General features: G+C 36.7%; 1 protein-coding gene across 3 annotated transcripts in view; it reads left to right on the forward strand.

Moving 5' to 3' along the window:
• slc44a5a (solute carrier family 44 member 5a) overlaps positions 1-17201 on the forward strand; it is a 92556-nt gene that overhangs the window by 1631 nt on the left and 73724 nt on the right. The window lies entirely within an intron of this gene.

Below are 17201 nucleotides of genomic sequence, written 5' to 3' on the forward strand. Positions count from 1 at the left end.
TTATACTATAGGAAAAATGAGGAGATGCTTGAGGCACCATTTGTGGTTCCTCGAATTATGACATTTGCAGAACCCTCTAGGGGTTCCCCAATTGTTTTTTGTTCTGTTTTGTTTTCTTCAGCCAAACACCTTAGACATAAAAAAAATATTTGATGTACCCCCTAAAGATTTTAAGTTAATATTTAATTTAATGACACACCTGCATGTTCACCATTTTTTTATGTTGTTTAAAGGTCACATGAAGTGCAAGTAAATAAATAAAATATTTAACATAAGTAGGTGTTTATATTTTGCATTCAAATAGAATGATAATAATAATAATAATTATATTATTATTAGTGCTATCAAATAGATTAATCATGGTTAATTGCATCAAACATAAAAGTTATATATATGCATATATATATATATATATATATATATATATATGTATGTGTGTGTAATGTGTATGTATATCACACAGACACACACACACAGATATATATATATATATATATATATATATATATATATATATTCATATTATATAAACACAAACTTTTTGGCCGGAAGCTAGTTAATTTACTTTAAAAGTTTTTAGAAAGCTATAGGCACCTTTTCAGAAAGGCCAGTTTACTGAGGAACTTACAAATTGGAACCCATGTGTTTCTAAAAGTGCTCTAAAGATGATTCATCCAGTAACCCCATTATAAAGAAAAGGGTAAAATCACTTGAAATAGCCTATATACAGTGAGGAAAATAAGTATTTGAACACCCAGCTATTTTGCAAGTTCTCCCACTTAGAAATCATGGAGGGGTCTGAAATTGTCATCGTAGGTGCATGTCCACTGTGAGAGACATAATCTAAAAAAAAAAAAATCCAGAAATCACAATGTATGATTTTTTAACTATTTATTTGTATGATACAGCTGCAAATAAGTATTTGAACACCTGAGAAAATCAATGTTAATATTTGGTACAGTAGCCTTTGTTTGCAATTACAGAGGTCAAACGTTTCCTGTAGTTTTTCACCAGGTTTGCACACACTGCAGGAGGGATTTTGGCCCACTCCTCCACACAGATCTTCTCTAGATCAGTCAGGTTTCTGGGCTGTCGCTGAGAAACACGGAGTTTGAGCTCCCTCCAAAGATTCTCTATTGGGTTTAGGTCTGGAGACTGGCTAGGCCACGCCAGAACCTTGATATGCTTCTTACAGAGCCACTCCTTGGTTATCCTGGCTGTGTGCTTCGGGTCATTGTCATGTTGGAAGACCCAGCCTCGACCCATCTTCAATGCTCTAACTGAGGGAAGGAGGTTGTTCCCCAAAATCTCGCAATACATGGCCCCGGTCATCCTCTCCTTAATACAGTGCAGTCGCCCTGTCCCATGTGCAGAAAAACACCCCCAAAGCATGATGCTACCACCCCCATGCTTCACAGTAGGGATGGTGTTCTTGGGATGGTACTCATCATTCTTCTTCCTCCAAACACGTTTAGTGGAATTATGACCAAAAAGTTATTTTGGTCTCATCTGACCACATGACTTTCTCCCATGACTCCTCTGGATCATCCAAATGGTCATTAGCAAACTTAAGACGGGCCTTGACATGTGCTGGTTTAAGCAGGGGAACCTTCCGTGCCATGCATGATTTCAAACCATGACGTCTTAGTGTATTACCAACAGTAACCTTGGAAACGGTGGTCCCAGCTCTTTTCAGGTCATTGACCAGCTCCTCCCGTGTAGTTCTGGGCTGATTTCTCACCTTTCTTAGGATCATTGAGACCCCACAAGGTGAGATCTTGCATGGAGCCCCAGTCCGAGGGAGATTGACAGTCATGTTTAGCTTCTTCCATTTTCTAATGATTGCTCCAACAGTGGACCTTTTTTCACCAAGCTGCTTGGCAATTTCCCCGTAGCCCTTTCCAGCCTTGTGGAGGTGTACAATTTTGTCTCTAGTGTCTTTGGACAGCTCTTTGGTCTTGGCCATGTTAGTAGTTGGATTCTTACTGATTGTATGGGGTGGACAGGTGTCTTTATGCAGCTAACGACCTCAAACAGGTGCATCTAATTTAGGATAATAAATGGAGTGGAGGTGGACATTTTAAAGGCAGACTAACAGGTCTTTGAGGGTCAGAATTCTAGCTGATAGACAGGTGTTCAAATACTTATTTGCAGCTGTATCATACAAATAAATAGTTAAAAAGTCATATATTGTTATTTGTGGATTTTTTTTTTTTTAGATTATGTCTCACAGTGGACATGCACCTACGATGACAATTTCAGACCCCTCCATGATTTCTAAGTGGGAGAACTTGCAAAATAGCAGGGTGTTCAAATACTTATTTTCCTCACTGTATATATGTACTGTATGTGTATGTATGTGTGTGTGTGTGTGTGTGTGTGTGTGTAATGTGTATGTATATCACACAGACACACACACAGACATTATATATATATATATATATATATATATATATATATATATATATATATATATATATATAAACACAAACTTTTTGACCGGAAGCTAGTTAATTTACTAATTTAGTTAAAGTTTTTAGAAAGCTATAGGCACCTTTTCAGAAAGGCCAGTTTACTGAGGAACTTACAAATTGGAACCCATGCGTTTCTAAAAGTGCTCTAAAGATGATTCATCCAGTAACCCCATTATAAAGAAAAGGGTGAAATCACTTGAAATATATATTTGAAGCTCATTCAAAGTGGAATTTTTTTTTTGAAAAACAGCTTGCCAACAGACTGGGGCTGTACCCTTAAATGGACAGTTTGTACCTTATCTACCCTAAAAGAAGCATATTATATTAGTTCCTTAGAGTAATAATATTTATGCTTAAGGTACTACTATGAACCTTGTGTTGAGTATGCAATATGATATTTAAAATATACCCTGACAAGACGTTTCTTCACAGGGTTTTGCCAGCATGCAAGCTGAGGAACCAAAATGGTGCCTTGGATATATATTTCCATTTTACAGTGTAGCAAATTTGTTTCTAATTTTACATACACATCTAGTACAGTATTAATATAGTGTCACTGTGTGAGATGATTATATTGGCGAAAAGATGCCAGCATTTAAATCCAGAGACTTGGCAAACACACCAAAACTGTTGATGTACTATTGTACAGGGATTGAATTCAGATGGTACTTTGCTACTGAATGATTATTTTATTGTACCATGGTGTTTGCATGGCACTCCAAGGTACTTTAAAAAATACTATGATATCACCAAAACATATGCTATTACCATTGCACTTGTGTTGCTTTTTGGGAAAGCTGTAAGATATGCAGTATAACTTAACTTTTGAACATTTAGGGAGTAACACAGAGCTCCAAAATGTGTGCAAGATTTTGGTAGGCAAGTTTAATACACTCCTCAAATGCACATCTTACAGCAACATGACAATTCAAAGATTCAGGGCCTGTTTTTGTTCGGTTTAATCGTGTTTTATGTGGCTGCACATCTGTGACCGTGGTTATTTTGCTCAGTGGAATCATTTGTAATGCTGTACTGATGCTGGGAATATAACCTACACATTCTCATTCATATTTCTATTAACCATGGTAAAGCTCTCTAAAGTTATTGTCGTTTAGCCTCGCTTGCTCCTAAATCACTTCAGTTTGACGCCACATGAATGTGTCACTGGGAGATGTAATTAAATTTGTGCTTGATCCAGAAACCAGACAGATTAGACATCTAATCTGTGCACACTTGCGTACATGGCTTTGATAGATCCATGTAAATGTGAAACAGATTTATTTGAATGCACAAAACTTTTGGAATGATGTCATTTAGAATTAAAGTTAAAGTCTCTCAGATGTGAGTTATGACATTATTCAGGATATTTTGTAATATATTTTTCATAGCTGTTGTGAATTCTAAAATGGCATACAGGAACTTCTTGACCCTTATATACCGTAATATTTATAAGGAATAAATATGCAGGTTGGGAGCAAAACCCTAAGAAAAGGTCACTTGGTTTCCTAACCTGCTGCATTTGCATGAAAAATGTTTTGTTTTATTTATTTATTGCAGGCTGACCACAGAAAAACTTTCGGTTTCTCATTTGAATAACAATCCGTGCTCAAATGAAAGTTACATCCAAGCACACTCTTAGAAAAAAACGTTCAGTGGGTTTCCCTAGGGTTCTTGACTCAGTTTTAAAGAACCCTTTATGCCAAAAGGTTCTATATTAGGAGAAATGTCTTAAATGATTGCATAACACTGTTTAATGCGATATTTCATTTTTTTCTAATGATAAAGAATGTTTATGAGCTGTTTAATTCATGAATTTAATTAAAATTCAAAATGAATTAAATTCATTAATTGAAACTAAATCAATAAAATTATCCCATGATGGGAACCCCTAAAAGGTTTGATGAAGTGGCAGACAGAACCCTTAAGGTTCTGTAAAGAACTTTATTTTTTAAGGGTGTGTTTACACAACAAAGATGTACTAAAAAAACAGAAACGTTTTTCCTTTGCGTTTTTCGCGTCAAAACGATCCCCGTTCACACTGATTTGTGAAAACGATTAAAAACTCTGTATTCTGCTGTCAGGCCAGTAGTTGGCGACGTCGCTTTGTAAAGAAACGCTATGCGCCTAAAGACTGAACACGCAGTAATACGCATGTTCATGACATCACCGTTTTCACAAATTCGCGTTTTTGTAGTTTACACTAGGGCAATTACGGTATCGTTTTCAAACTTGCACTTTGAAACCCGTTTTATTTATTTTTTATTTTCAGGCCCCCAAAATGCCGTTGTCGTGTAAATGAAAGGCAAAAACGCATAAAAGTTTTCCGTTTTTAGTTGAAAACGGTGTTGTGTAAATGGAGTGTCACAAATCGGTTAGAAATAAAGTATTAAAAGACTGGATATTCAGATCTAAATAGGTGAGTAGGTGTGACACAAACTAATAGTGAGTACCTAAACCTCATAGATAAAGCTGTTTGAGAAGACCATGAGATTTCTTCTTTCTTTTCTGCAGGATTAGATTTATTTGATCACAAACAGCAGCAGTGCAGATAGGAGCTTGAAAATTAAACTCATCCGTTAATGCTATTAAATAAACAGATGTGATGCGACTCTGAGGGCCTCGAATTCTGTTCTTTCTGTTTGCTGGGAATTGTGACAGGTGCGCTGATAAATGATGTGCAACTCATCTGCAGAAAGATCATTGTCAAAGTGACTGCTGGGAATCTCAGGAAATGCTCTCGTCATTAGCTTCACTACAGTATGCGGTGTTAAAGCCTTTAAGCTAAGGAGAAACAAGAAGTGTCTATTTTTAGTTGGACTGCAGTAAAGTCAATGAATAATTCAGCAGGGCAAATTTGGGACTAGAGGATAAAATTTTTATGATGTGCCATCACTAAGTGATGTGATGTCCACACCTCTGTGAAAAGCCATAGCCAAGGCTTAGAAATCTTAAATGGGAGTCAATTACTTCTTCATGGTCAGGAGTTAGAGAAACCGATGTTTGAAATGTAAGCCTCTTTTTTTTTTTTTTTTTTTTTTGAGGACTGGTTCTCTTGATGAAATGAAATGGAATTAATTGAATGTCTGTTCCTGTTAGCAATGTTTTGGTCTCTTTTGTAACTATAGTCTTTTGAATGTGAATGTGCAGTCGAGTTCACTGCATTAGGATGATATACGTACACTGTTAGACATTTTATCGTATTTTTGCGGTAACTTACTGGCAGCACTATTGCCAGTAAGTTACTGTAAGTTCCCCTTTACAGTAGCTTACCTGTAAATGTGTTTTACAGTAAGATGCCCTTACCGCAATTTAATTTTACAGTATGATGCCCTTACCGCAATTTAATTTTACAGTAAGATGCCCTTACCGCAATTCAATTTTACAGTAAGATGCCCTTACCGCAATTTCATTTTACAGTATGTCCATACCGCAATTTCATTTTACAGTATTACAGCCCATTTTACACTATATTATTATTTATATTTTACATGAATGCTATTGAATTGAATAAATTCCAAAAAATCAACTTGAGTCCATGTACATCAGCATATTCTTTATTCACTCTCACAATCAATTACATCCATTTTATTTATTTATTGTGATGCAACATTAGGCAAGGCAGTTTTATTTGTATAGCACGTCATACACTTTGGCAATTAAAAGTGCTTTACGCAGTAAGGAATTAAAATAATCACAAAATAAAAGCAAGGAAAATTAAAGTGCACCTATTATGGATTTTTGAAAATGACCTTTCATGTAGTGTGTAACAGCTCTAAGGCCACAGATTGGATGTGTTCTATGACAGTGTAAACAGGAAAAAAAACACATGCATTCAGATATTTCGAGATCGGTTTCAGGCCTCATTCATATGTGAAAATAAATCAGATATAAATCGGATATGGGACGGATGGCCTGTCAAAACGTTGTCTCGTCGTAGGAGAGGAATGTGGACAAACGCAATAAAAAAAATAAAAAAATAACAACTTTATTCCACTATTCATTTCCTTCTCTCTGGGCCTCGAGTTAGTTCATGTAGTATAACTGTGTTGTACGTCACACGTAGGCACACTATTGGCCGACGCTGGTCATGTGTGTGATGCGTGTGACGTACAATACAGAAGCGCTGCGCAGTTATAATACGTGAACTAACTCGAGGCCCAGAGAGAAGGAAATGAATAGTGGAATAAAGTCGTTATTTTTTGTTTGTTTTTTGCGCACAAAAAGTATTCTCGTCGCTTTATAAACTTAAGATTGAGCCACTGTAGTCACTTGGACTATATTACCGATGTCTTTAATACATTTTCTGGGCCAGCAAGTTATAATGTCTTAGAAGCCTATGGAGGAGTGATCCAGCTCTCAGATTTAATAAAAAAATATCTTACGGGGTTGGAACAACATGAGGGTGACTAATTACTGACAGAATTTAAATTTTTGGGTGAACTAACCCTTTAAATACCTATGCTAATCACTTTGTGGGCCACGATTATCTATAACTGTGTCTATTAATGCAGTATATCACTGAGAAACGTCCTGCTTGTGTCGTCCTTGTGATGGAGGTTCGTGTTGAATAACTAGTTCTCCCAGTGTTTCATTATTGGACTCGCGTTCGGGTATGGTCAAATCGATGTCATTGTTCGTTACTGTGTTTAGTTTACGGTGTAGGAAGCCTCAGGACAGCTGATGTTGTTATGGCAATGGGTGTTTTTGTTTAAGACACGCGCACTGTACGCAGTAAACCAATCACAACAGACTGAGCTGTCTGGCCAGTAGCATGTGGAAAGGAGGGATTTAGAGAGATTGATTCATCTGACGAGCCGTTTAAGAATCTTTGAAAAATGTGGTGATGTGCAAATGTATATTATGAGAAAATTCAACAGTTTTTTTTACCTTTGATGCACGTAAACCTGTTGTAGGTAAGTGTTGTAGTAAATAGGATAATAGGGGCACTTTAAAACAGTTATAAAAACAATAAAAAAATGTTCAGTACAGTTATAAAATGAATTAAAAGAGTAAAAAGATAATACATAGATAAACTTCTCATCTGGCAATACACCGGTGTATCATATTTTTCACAACTCCCAGTTTTACTCTGAGATTTTCCCATGGTGATTACACTGTGTCTGTGGTGTTCTTGCGGCACGCCTAAGAAATCAACGTATCCAAAAAAACAGATTTTTCCCTAAAATCGTACATGAGAAGCTCTAGGACTGACTCACGGGGTAACCTCGGGTTCACTGCCCCATCAGTCCGCACCCCAAAGATTTGTCCGGAAGCTCTAGGAATGGAATCGAATCAGTCCGCACCCCACAGAACCTCAAGTTTAATTACACGTCAAACTCACTACTTCACCACAGACAGAGGTCGTCAGCATGGTTTCATCTCTCAATTTCCCCAATTAAGTAATTTATGTTTGTCTCTTACCCAATTCGCAGTGCCATTTGAGTTCAGTTTACAATCAAAAGGAGGATGCAAAAATAGAACTGGATTCATAACAAATCAAAGCAGGGATCATAACAATACGCAACAAAAGCATCCCAGTTGGTCTTGACTGGCCTCCATACCGGTAAACCACTGATGGCTGATCTGAAAAAAACAACAAACAAACAAAAAAAACTGAGAAAATGTGTGAGAAATGGTTGAGTTTGGAGTTTTGGAGTTTATTTAATCTAAATTTGTTCATGGACAGATGAGGAATCAACTTGTGCAACAGCAGTTATTACCAGTCGAGTTAGTTTAAATAGTATAGCTTTACTGCACATCCCTTGTTAGGGAACTCTATTAATTGCCTGAATGTACAATTACGTTAAAGGTACACTGAGTAACTTTATGGCCCTTCAAACTTAAATCTGAAATAGAAAGCTTTTGTAACATTACAAATGTTCTTACTGTCACTTTAAGTCAATTTAATGCATTCTTGTCGAATTCAAGTATTAATTTCATTCAACAACCCAAAAAAAAATTATAAAAAAAATAATACTGACTGAACAGTAGTGCTTTCCATTTCAGATAAATGCTGTTCTTTTGAACTTTTTATTCAAAGAATCCTGAAAAAAAAGGTGTACAACTGAAAATAATCAGAAATGTTTCTTGATTCACACAAGTGCTCCTAAAAAAAGTTATGCTGCAAGTACTGCAAGTTATGTTACAATATCACATAATGCATCTGATAGTTAGTCAAAACATACTTACAAAGCCAAAGATGCTCAGTGCTGAGGCTCTTAAAAGAGCCTTTGGGCTGTAGTTAGCTCCTGTTGACACAGGGAAAAGAGAGAAATAGAAGAAACATTATTTTTCAGCAATGATTATTGGCAAATGACTATATGTTATGAACATGATAAATGACAGATCTAGGACGACTGCTAGATTGATCAATCAGATGACAGTTAAATACCAATAATTGGCATAGAATTAAAAATGAATATTTTGCAATTAATATTTTTCAATTAGTCTGCCTTTACATTGCTTTAAATGCATTACTATTTTAACATGTCATATTTCGGTCCTGTGCAGAGTGAATCCAGCATTTATACGTAGCTGTAACATCTCTTACATCGTGTCTACACTTTGTTAATGAGAGTTTTCGCGAGCCTGCATAATTCGGCACTGAATAAAAACTCCTGCGTTCTCCAGAGCGCGAAAACAAATAAGCACAAATATGCACTGGAGCGTTTGGTTTGGCAAATCTGTTTCGCCAATATATTATAACAGTATCAAGTAACAGTATCAAAGTAGCAATCTCTTGCTTGCGTTTGAACCGGGCCTGGGGCAGAGAGAGCGCGAGAGAGTGCCTTTGAAAAAACGCGCAAGCCTAACTTACTTCAAAACGCATTTAACTGACGAGTAAAATATGCCATAACTGGTCGTAAAAAGGACAGAAAACCTTTGTTTGTGTAAATATTAGATTGGGTCCATCTACTGGAATAGGCAGTCAGTCAATTCTATGGCATTTAATGGGATATTAAAGCAGCAGTTTCGAGGAAAATTAGACTGTCCTGTGAGCTGTTATTAAAAGCCTATTAGATTTTATTATTTAAGTGACTTTCTTCATAAATTTAGCTATATTTAATTAGTATTGGTAATGGTTTACTTTGTAAAAGTAACTTATAAAATAAATTTGTTCAGTAAAAAGTACTTACCTCAGAAAAATCCCCAGCTGGCGTCTAGCGATCCACTCTCAGCAGGGACGTCCGTTATGAGCGCGCACTCGACACGACACGTGACGTCACACAAACCTCAGTTTACATTCTGCCAGGTTGTTGCGCGGGCTTTGCAACAATTTAAATTTTGTGAGGTGTAAGCAAAGCTTATATATATATAAAGTTTATATTAATTTAAAATAAAATAAAAATACATTTATATTGCCTGTATGGGAACCAGTTGTGAATTTTTGTATATGTATATAAACATCCAGTGTTTGCATAGCTTAAAAATTAGAATGCAGATTCATGATTTTCATCTGCAGAACAAGATGGGGGGAAAAATATAAAACATTATCATATGATATTTTAATATGCCTAAAACATAAATACAATATGCATATACAAATTTAAAAAAATCTGTCTTCTTCATTTACAGTAGCACTACTGCTTTTGCGTAAACAGTAAAGTACTGTAAATTCCATATACAGTAAGTTACTGTAAATTTCATAAAAAATACCCATAACGCAGTGCATATTACAGTAGTTAACCGTAAATAATATAAGTGGTATTTTACTGGGCTTTTTTGCGGTAAGTAACTGTAAAATTACGGCAAAGTCTAACAGTGTAGAAGAATATAACTTCAAAGACAAATACACTACCGTTCAAAAGTTTGGGGTTGAAATTGGGTTTAATGTTTTTCAAAGAAAGTCTCTTATTATCACGAGGCTGCATTTATTTATTTTTAATCAAAAATACAATAAAAATAGCTGTTTTCTATTTGAATATATTTTCAAATGTAATTTATTCCTGTGATCAAAGCTGAATTTTCAGCATCATTGCAGTCTTCAAGTGTCACATGATCCTTCAGAAATCATTCTAATATGCTGATTTGATGCTCAAGAAACATTTCTAAAAATTATCAATATTTTTGGAAACCGTGATATTTTCCGGATTCTTTGTTGAATATCAAGTTATTTGAAATATAAATATTTTGTAACATTAAAAATGTCTTTATTGTCATTTTGATCCATTTAATGCATCCTTGCTGAATAAAGCCCAAACTTTTGAACGGTAGTGCACATCATATAGGCAGGTACGATAGGGTCTTCTCTTCATTACAAAATAAAATGGGACCAAATATGTAACTGTTAATAATATACTGATATACAAATGCCATTTTGATATAATGCCTTTTACCTTTTTTTATTGTCAGTCAAGGAAGATTCAAACCCTCAATCTCTTGTGAGCCACATCAGATCATGCTTGAAGTCCTAGAATTGAGTAACAAGGGTTGAAAATATATTTGGTAGTGTTGTATTGTTTAGTAGCACTATGTCTCTTGATGTGTCATTGCTGCAAAACAACACCTTAATACTATCCTCTTCAAGCAAGTATGAAAACATAATCGTTCTTTGGCTGTTACAATCACTAACCATCACTGGGCTTCTGTTACTGAAGATAAACGAGAGGAAAGCAAACGAATGTTACTTCTTCTTTGTCAGCCAGGTCTTATCTCGCGGTAGCCAAAGCCAGACAGTCGCATTCCTGGGCTGTCAGAAGGAGATAATCCAGCCTGTCAGCTTCCTCGCCACTGTGGTACAGTGCTTTTCTAAACTGGGCCATTCTTCCCAGCTGCTGGAAATATGAAAGTTACAAGACTCATAGGTAATCACGCCACCGGCCGCTAATTTATCCTATTTAGATACATTTGCCTTTGTTGTCATCTAACATTCAAAGTTAATATTTAAATAAACAATTTGATAACACCTTTAAATATAATCTTTAGCATAAATGAATGTCCATGTTCATACTGTACATTATAACTTTGTTATGCTTAAATTCACTTGCAGCATTTTGTTTTGAGTTTTTAGTGCTTCATTTTTCATTTATTTAGGCAAAATAGCATCAAATATCTCTGAGATATTGATTATCGACCATAACATGAAATTGATAAATTTGACAAAACACGTCAAATTGATATCGGTCCTTTTTCTCTTTGTAAAGCATATTGTGCTGAATTTGTTGTATGGAAGTGAAATCTTACTGTGTTCCTTTATGCATTTTGCAAGAGTTTCTGTATGCTTTCTAAAATAGTTACTTTAAAAACTACAAATAAATGTATAATTAGGCAGAAACAAGATAAATAAGAAGCCAATATGAGCCAATGCAATGATTTTTCATGTTCACACAGCAGGTTAAAACATTCGCTCTGGGTTCATAGGGTGCATGTACTGCACATTTACCATCCCTCCAGTCCTTGACTTGACAGTGAATCATGTCATCTGAGCATAAAGCCTCTGTATTTGCATCTTCTGCGGGATGAATATTTCAGACATCTTTCATTGTTAATACATATCATTCCTCTTTTATAGAGGGCAGACAAGAGCTCTGTTTGAGAGAGTGGGTGAGTGAATGCTTCTGCCCTTGAACTGCTACCATATTATCAGGTCCTCGAGGGTGGCCTTCAGTGTTTGCTTGCACTTCATTGATTTAGCAAGAGCGGTCCCACATATCACAGCCTCATCACAAAAGGGAGGGGGGTATCAAGGTTAAAAAATTACTTTGATTAAAATCCACCCTTTGTTGTTAGTATTACAAACTTTAAATGTGAAGGCTAAATATTCACAACTCATTTTACTCACATAATATGACACATTTCTGAGTGAAATGCAATATTCAGTGAGGAAAAATACAATCATTGCAGTAGTTGTGTCATGCAGTAATGGTAAGTTTGTTTCAACTCTTTGAGTCACCAAAAAGATTATTCACTGATTCGTTGAGTCTGCATGTTAAATCCTTCCCAGTTCATATCGTTTGTTTGTGAGCTAGAAGTCTCATTCAGATGCAGATACAGTGAAAAGAGTGTATTCAGTAAATCCAGCAGCCAGTGAAATGCTGATCAGCCCTGCACTGGAAATTCTATTTACCCTTGCTATTGTCAATCTTGAAAGCAGAAGCCAAGCAGAGTCAAGTGATCGAGAATGATTTGTTCACAAACTAATTACTGTTAGTACACTGACGAATCGTGTGCAAGAGGCCCAGCAAGTGTTACACTGTCAAATAAGAAAATTAATTACAGTAAAAATGTGTTAATTGGTTAACAGTAAGTCACCGTACAATATATGCAATTTTACTGGAAAATACTGTCAAAGTTACGTTTTTTACAATTAAAGACTAGGAATTACTGTATAATTTACAGTGAAAAACAGTAAAAGGACATCACACATGCTTATATTTTATTTAAGTATTTTTGTTTCTTCTTATTTTTGTCATCTGTAATGTGATTTGTGTTATATTTTCTGTAATTTAGTTAATGTTTATTGCATTATTTAAGTGTCATGTGAGCTGGTGTCATTTTTTTTTACCCTATGCGTTGTCTATAGTGTTTGCAGGGTTTTATGGACACTTTAGTTAAGATTAACTCATAAAAAATATTATGGTGGTATCAGTAAAAAAGCTTAATTTTTTAAGGTAAAGAAGCAGATTTTGGTGGTTCAAGTAAATTTGACATATTAACATTATTTCACTTAATGAAATATGGTTATAAGCTGTAAAATGTACAGGCACCAATATGCCATCCTGTAATACCGGAAACATTGTCATTATATTTTTCATGTTTTTTTCTCCATAAAGTAATTTTTTTTACAGTAGAGTTTTAAAGTCACCGTGATTATTTATTATAAATGTTTTATCCATGCACATCATTTTTATTTTCATATGCCCTCATAATCTTTAATCAAAATAACTTCCATAATTTCATTTCAAAGCTGGAAAGTCACTTAGATGGTCACTAGACATGAAGTAAAGGTTACATTATTATTGTGGTAAGAAAACACCATGCAGTATGGCTTGCTGTATAATTAAGTATCATTATAAATGTTTGCTACCATCCTCCTCCTTTCTTCATCTTCATAGCTCTTCTGGAGCTCTCTTTAGCGTAAACTTCACACATAATTCAGTAGGAGTCTTAGCAGTCTAACCAGGGTGACAGCTCACTGGCTGTAGTTAACTTTTAAGGCGTCAGCACCCTGACTCAGTTATGGGGCCTGGAATGGGAGATAAACTCTAGAGATCATGAATATGTAAGGTCTCATGTTTTAGAGTCACTCACACAAGGAAGCCATGCTTATAAAAAAGAAATGGGGTCTGAGTGTAAGGCAGAGTCTGTGCTGGAGTGTGATGTTGTGTGTGTTTGGGCAGCATTTTGCCTTTCGGTGTGTTGCCGTTTGAGTGTAAGTGTATTAATTTTTGATGAGCAGTATCTTGATTTCACTCAGTACACTATAAAATCTGACTATAAAAATTGAAAGGACTTGTTACACAGCATTTGAATAATGTGTTAATAATCCATTGCTTACCAATATTTAGGGCACCATTAAATAGGGCACTGTTTGAGGGGACAGCCATTTGTAGTGGTGTCCGAAACCATAGTGGACGTTATCGAGTTCACTCATTCAATCCCACAATGCACCGCAATAACGAGTGTACAACCGATGTCAATGGCTATAGAATACCCATAATGCACTGTGACGGTCACGCTGAATAAATTTCCACGTCTTTCCAGAAAATGCCGCCCTCTGATGAATCATCCATCCATCCATTTTCCAAACCGCTGGTCCAATGTGGCTACAGTGTAATATAATACAGGTATAAATTCCTTTCTAATTGATTATTAAATATTTTAATTAAGGTTTATACATGCTAGTTTCCTTGAGAGAGTTTAAGATTAATCTTTTCATTACTACTGGAGCTGCTAGTTTGCTAAGTTTGAAATGATTATTAAACAGCAAGCACAAACTATGCAAAAGTGGCAGCCCTTCCGGCGCACTCAGTGTCCGAATTCACTCACTCGTTTTCATTCACTCCTTCAAGTGGACTATATTAGAGGAGTAATGTAGGGAATAAGTGTATAGTGGGCAATTTTGAAGTAGCCTAATCCTGAAGATATTGATTAGCTTGTTCAGGTGTTTGATTAGGGTTGGAGCTAAACTCTGCAGGACAGCAGCACTCAAGGGCCAACGTTGCCCAACCCTGCAGTAGAGCATTTGTGCGGTCAGGCACTGATGTTGGACGAGAAGGCCTGGCTCGCAATCTTCATTCCAGTTCATCCCAAAAGTATTCAGTGGGGTTGAGGTCAGGGCTCTGTGCAGGCCAGTCAAGTTCTTCCACACCAAACTCATCCAACCATGTCTTTATGGATCTTGCTTTGTGCACTGGGGCAAAGTCATGCTGGAATAGAAAAGGGCCTCCCCAAACTGTTACCTCAAAGCTGGAAGCATATTATTGTCCAAATTGTCTTGGTATGCTGAAATATTAAGATTTTTCTTAACTGGAAATAAGGGGTCTAGCCCAACCCTGAAAAACAGCCCATACCATTATCCCTCCTCCACCAAACTTTACAGTTGGCACAATGGAGTCAGCCGGATAACGTTCTCCTGGCATTCGCCAAACCCAGACTCGTCTTTTTGTCACCCCACAGAGAACACATTTCCACTGCGCCAGAGTCCAACCGACGCTTTGTGCTGTACTTGGTGATGTGCGGCCTGCATGCAGCTGATCGGCCATGGAAACCCATTCCATGAAGCTCCCGCCACACACTTTTTGTGCTGATATTAATGCCAGTGGAAGTTTGAAACTCTTCAACTATGGAATCAGCAGAGGTTGGCTACTTTTACACACCATGCGCCTCAGCACTCGGTGACCTCGTTCTGTGACTTTACGTGGTCCTCCGTTTCATGGCTGAGTTGATGCTGTTCCTAAACACTGTACCAACGTCACCTTAAAATAACTTTGAGAGAACCTTGCCAGAACCTTAGCCAAATGTAATATGATAGTCATGCAGTGAAATTCCGGCAACCGAAAATATTCAGCAAAAACAGCAAAAGACACAAAAATCATTGACCGAAACAGTGGCGTTTAAAGGGTTAGTTTACCCAAAAAATGTTATTCTGTCATTAATTACTCACCCTCATGGCGTTCCAAACCCGTAAGACATTCGTTCATCTTCGGAACACAAATGAAGATAATTTTGATGAAATCTGAGAGACAGCTCCAGCTCAATGGACAGTTACGTCATTGCAACTTTCAAGGCCCAGAAAGGTAGTAAAGACATTGTTAAAATAGTCCATGTCCATTACTATTCGCGTAGTAAACACAGTGCAGCGCTTCTGGGTTCTACGTCAGGGTTCTACGTTGGCTCATTATTGACCAACGCTGATCACATAGGCACCTATGAGTCATGCAACAACAATGGTGAGCTGGCGTTCTCACGTAGAACCTGGAAGCGCTGCACTGTGTTTTCAATGTGAATAGCGTAGGAGATCTGACACAGAAGAGGTGAATCAAGTTTTTTTTTTTTTGCACACTAAAAGTATTCTTGTTGCTACATAACGTTACATTTGAACTACTGTAGTCACATGGACTATTTTAACGATGTCTTTACTACCTTTCTGGGCCTTGAAATTTGCAATGACGTTGCTGTCTATGGAGGGATCAGAAAGCTTACAAAGCGTAATTAAAGACAGAATTAACATTTTTGGGTGAACTAACCCTTTAATTAGCATTTCTCCATTGACACATTTATTTAGTGTCTTTATCACGTACACGTGGATAAGCTACAACGGGCAAACCCTAAAACCCTGAACAGCATAAAGTGTGTAATTATCAAAACTTTATTTTCATTTTCGGGCTAAATGAAAATGTCAATTTAGGTTTCAGTAAAAAAAATATTTTCAGTGCATCCCTACCATCTGATACATCAGTGTATGCTGCTGCTGCTACAGTGCATTTCCATAAGGGCTGAGCCTCATGTGAAGTGTGCAGTCGGGGTGAGTGTGTGTTTGAGTTAGTGTAGCGTGGGGCGCAGCGGTGCTGACTCACAGCGTTCCGGTTAGCTCCTCCGTCCTGAAGAAGCAATCTTGTCCCTAGTCTGCTCTGCTGTGTGCTGTCAGCGGTGCACTACACTAAAGCACTACCTTTCTGGGCATCCTGCTTTGAAGCTGGCAAAGGGAAAATTACTTCTGTCCGAAATTGCACCGATTACAGTCCTTCTCCCAAATGGATTCTCAGAAACTCCTTCTCAGGAAAGTTTCAGAGAAAATCCTTGAAAGGAAAAACACACAAAATAACAGAAAGATGAGTAAAAGTGTTGCGTAAGATGCTTCATTGCACAACAGTGGCTTAAAATACTACATATCTAGCTTGAAATACTTCCTGAACAAACCACAGTGGAAGAAGAGGAATAAAATATTTATCAGAGAGAACATGATGCACTTGATGTTTCTTCATTAGTTCACTTCAAGCACAATTAACTGTCATTTGTGCAAGTTATTCTGGGAGAAACTGCAGTGTTCATGTGAAGGAGGAGGTCAACACATTTCTAGCTTATCATGCCAAGCAAGATCAGTCTTTAAATAAAGCTAGAAGTCTTTTCTGAATACAATATTTTTATCTTTCAAAGGCCTAATTTACACCCAAGATCAGAATCAGTTTCTGGTCCGATCACAATCAGCTAGAAGACATGTATATCTGGTAATAATATGTGCCTCAGATGTGTTTTAAGATGAGGGTCATCATATACTGTATATCG

The sequence above is a fragment of the Leuciscus leuciscus genome, assembly GCF_965113295.1.
Source record: "Leuciscus leuciscus genome assembly, chromosome: 6".
Classification (NCBI taxonomy): Eukaryota; Metazoa; Chordata; class Actinopteri; order Cypriniformes; family Leuciscidae; genus Leuciscus; species Leuciscus leuciscus.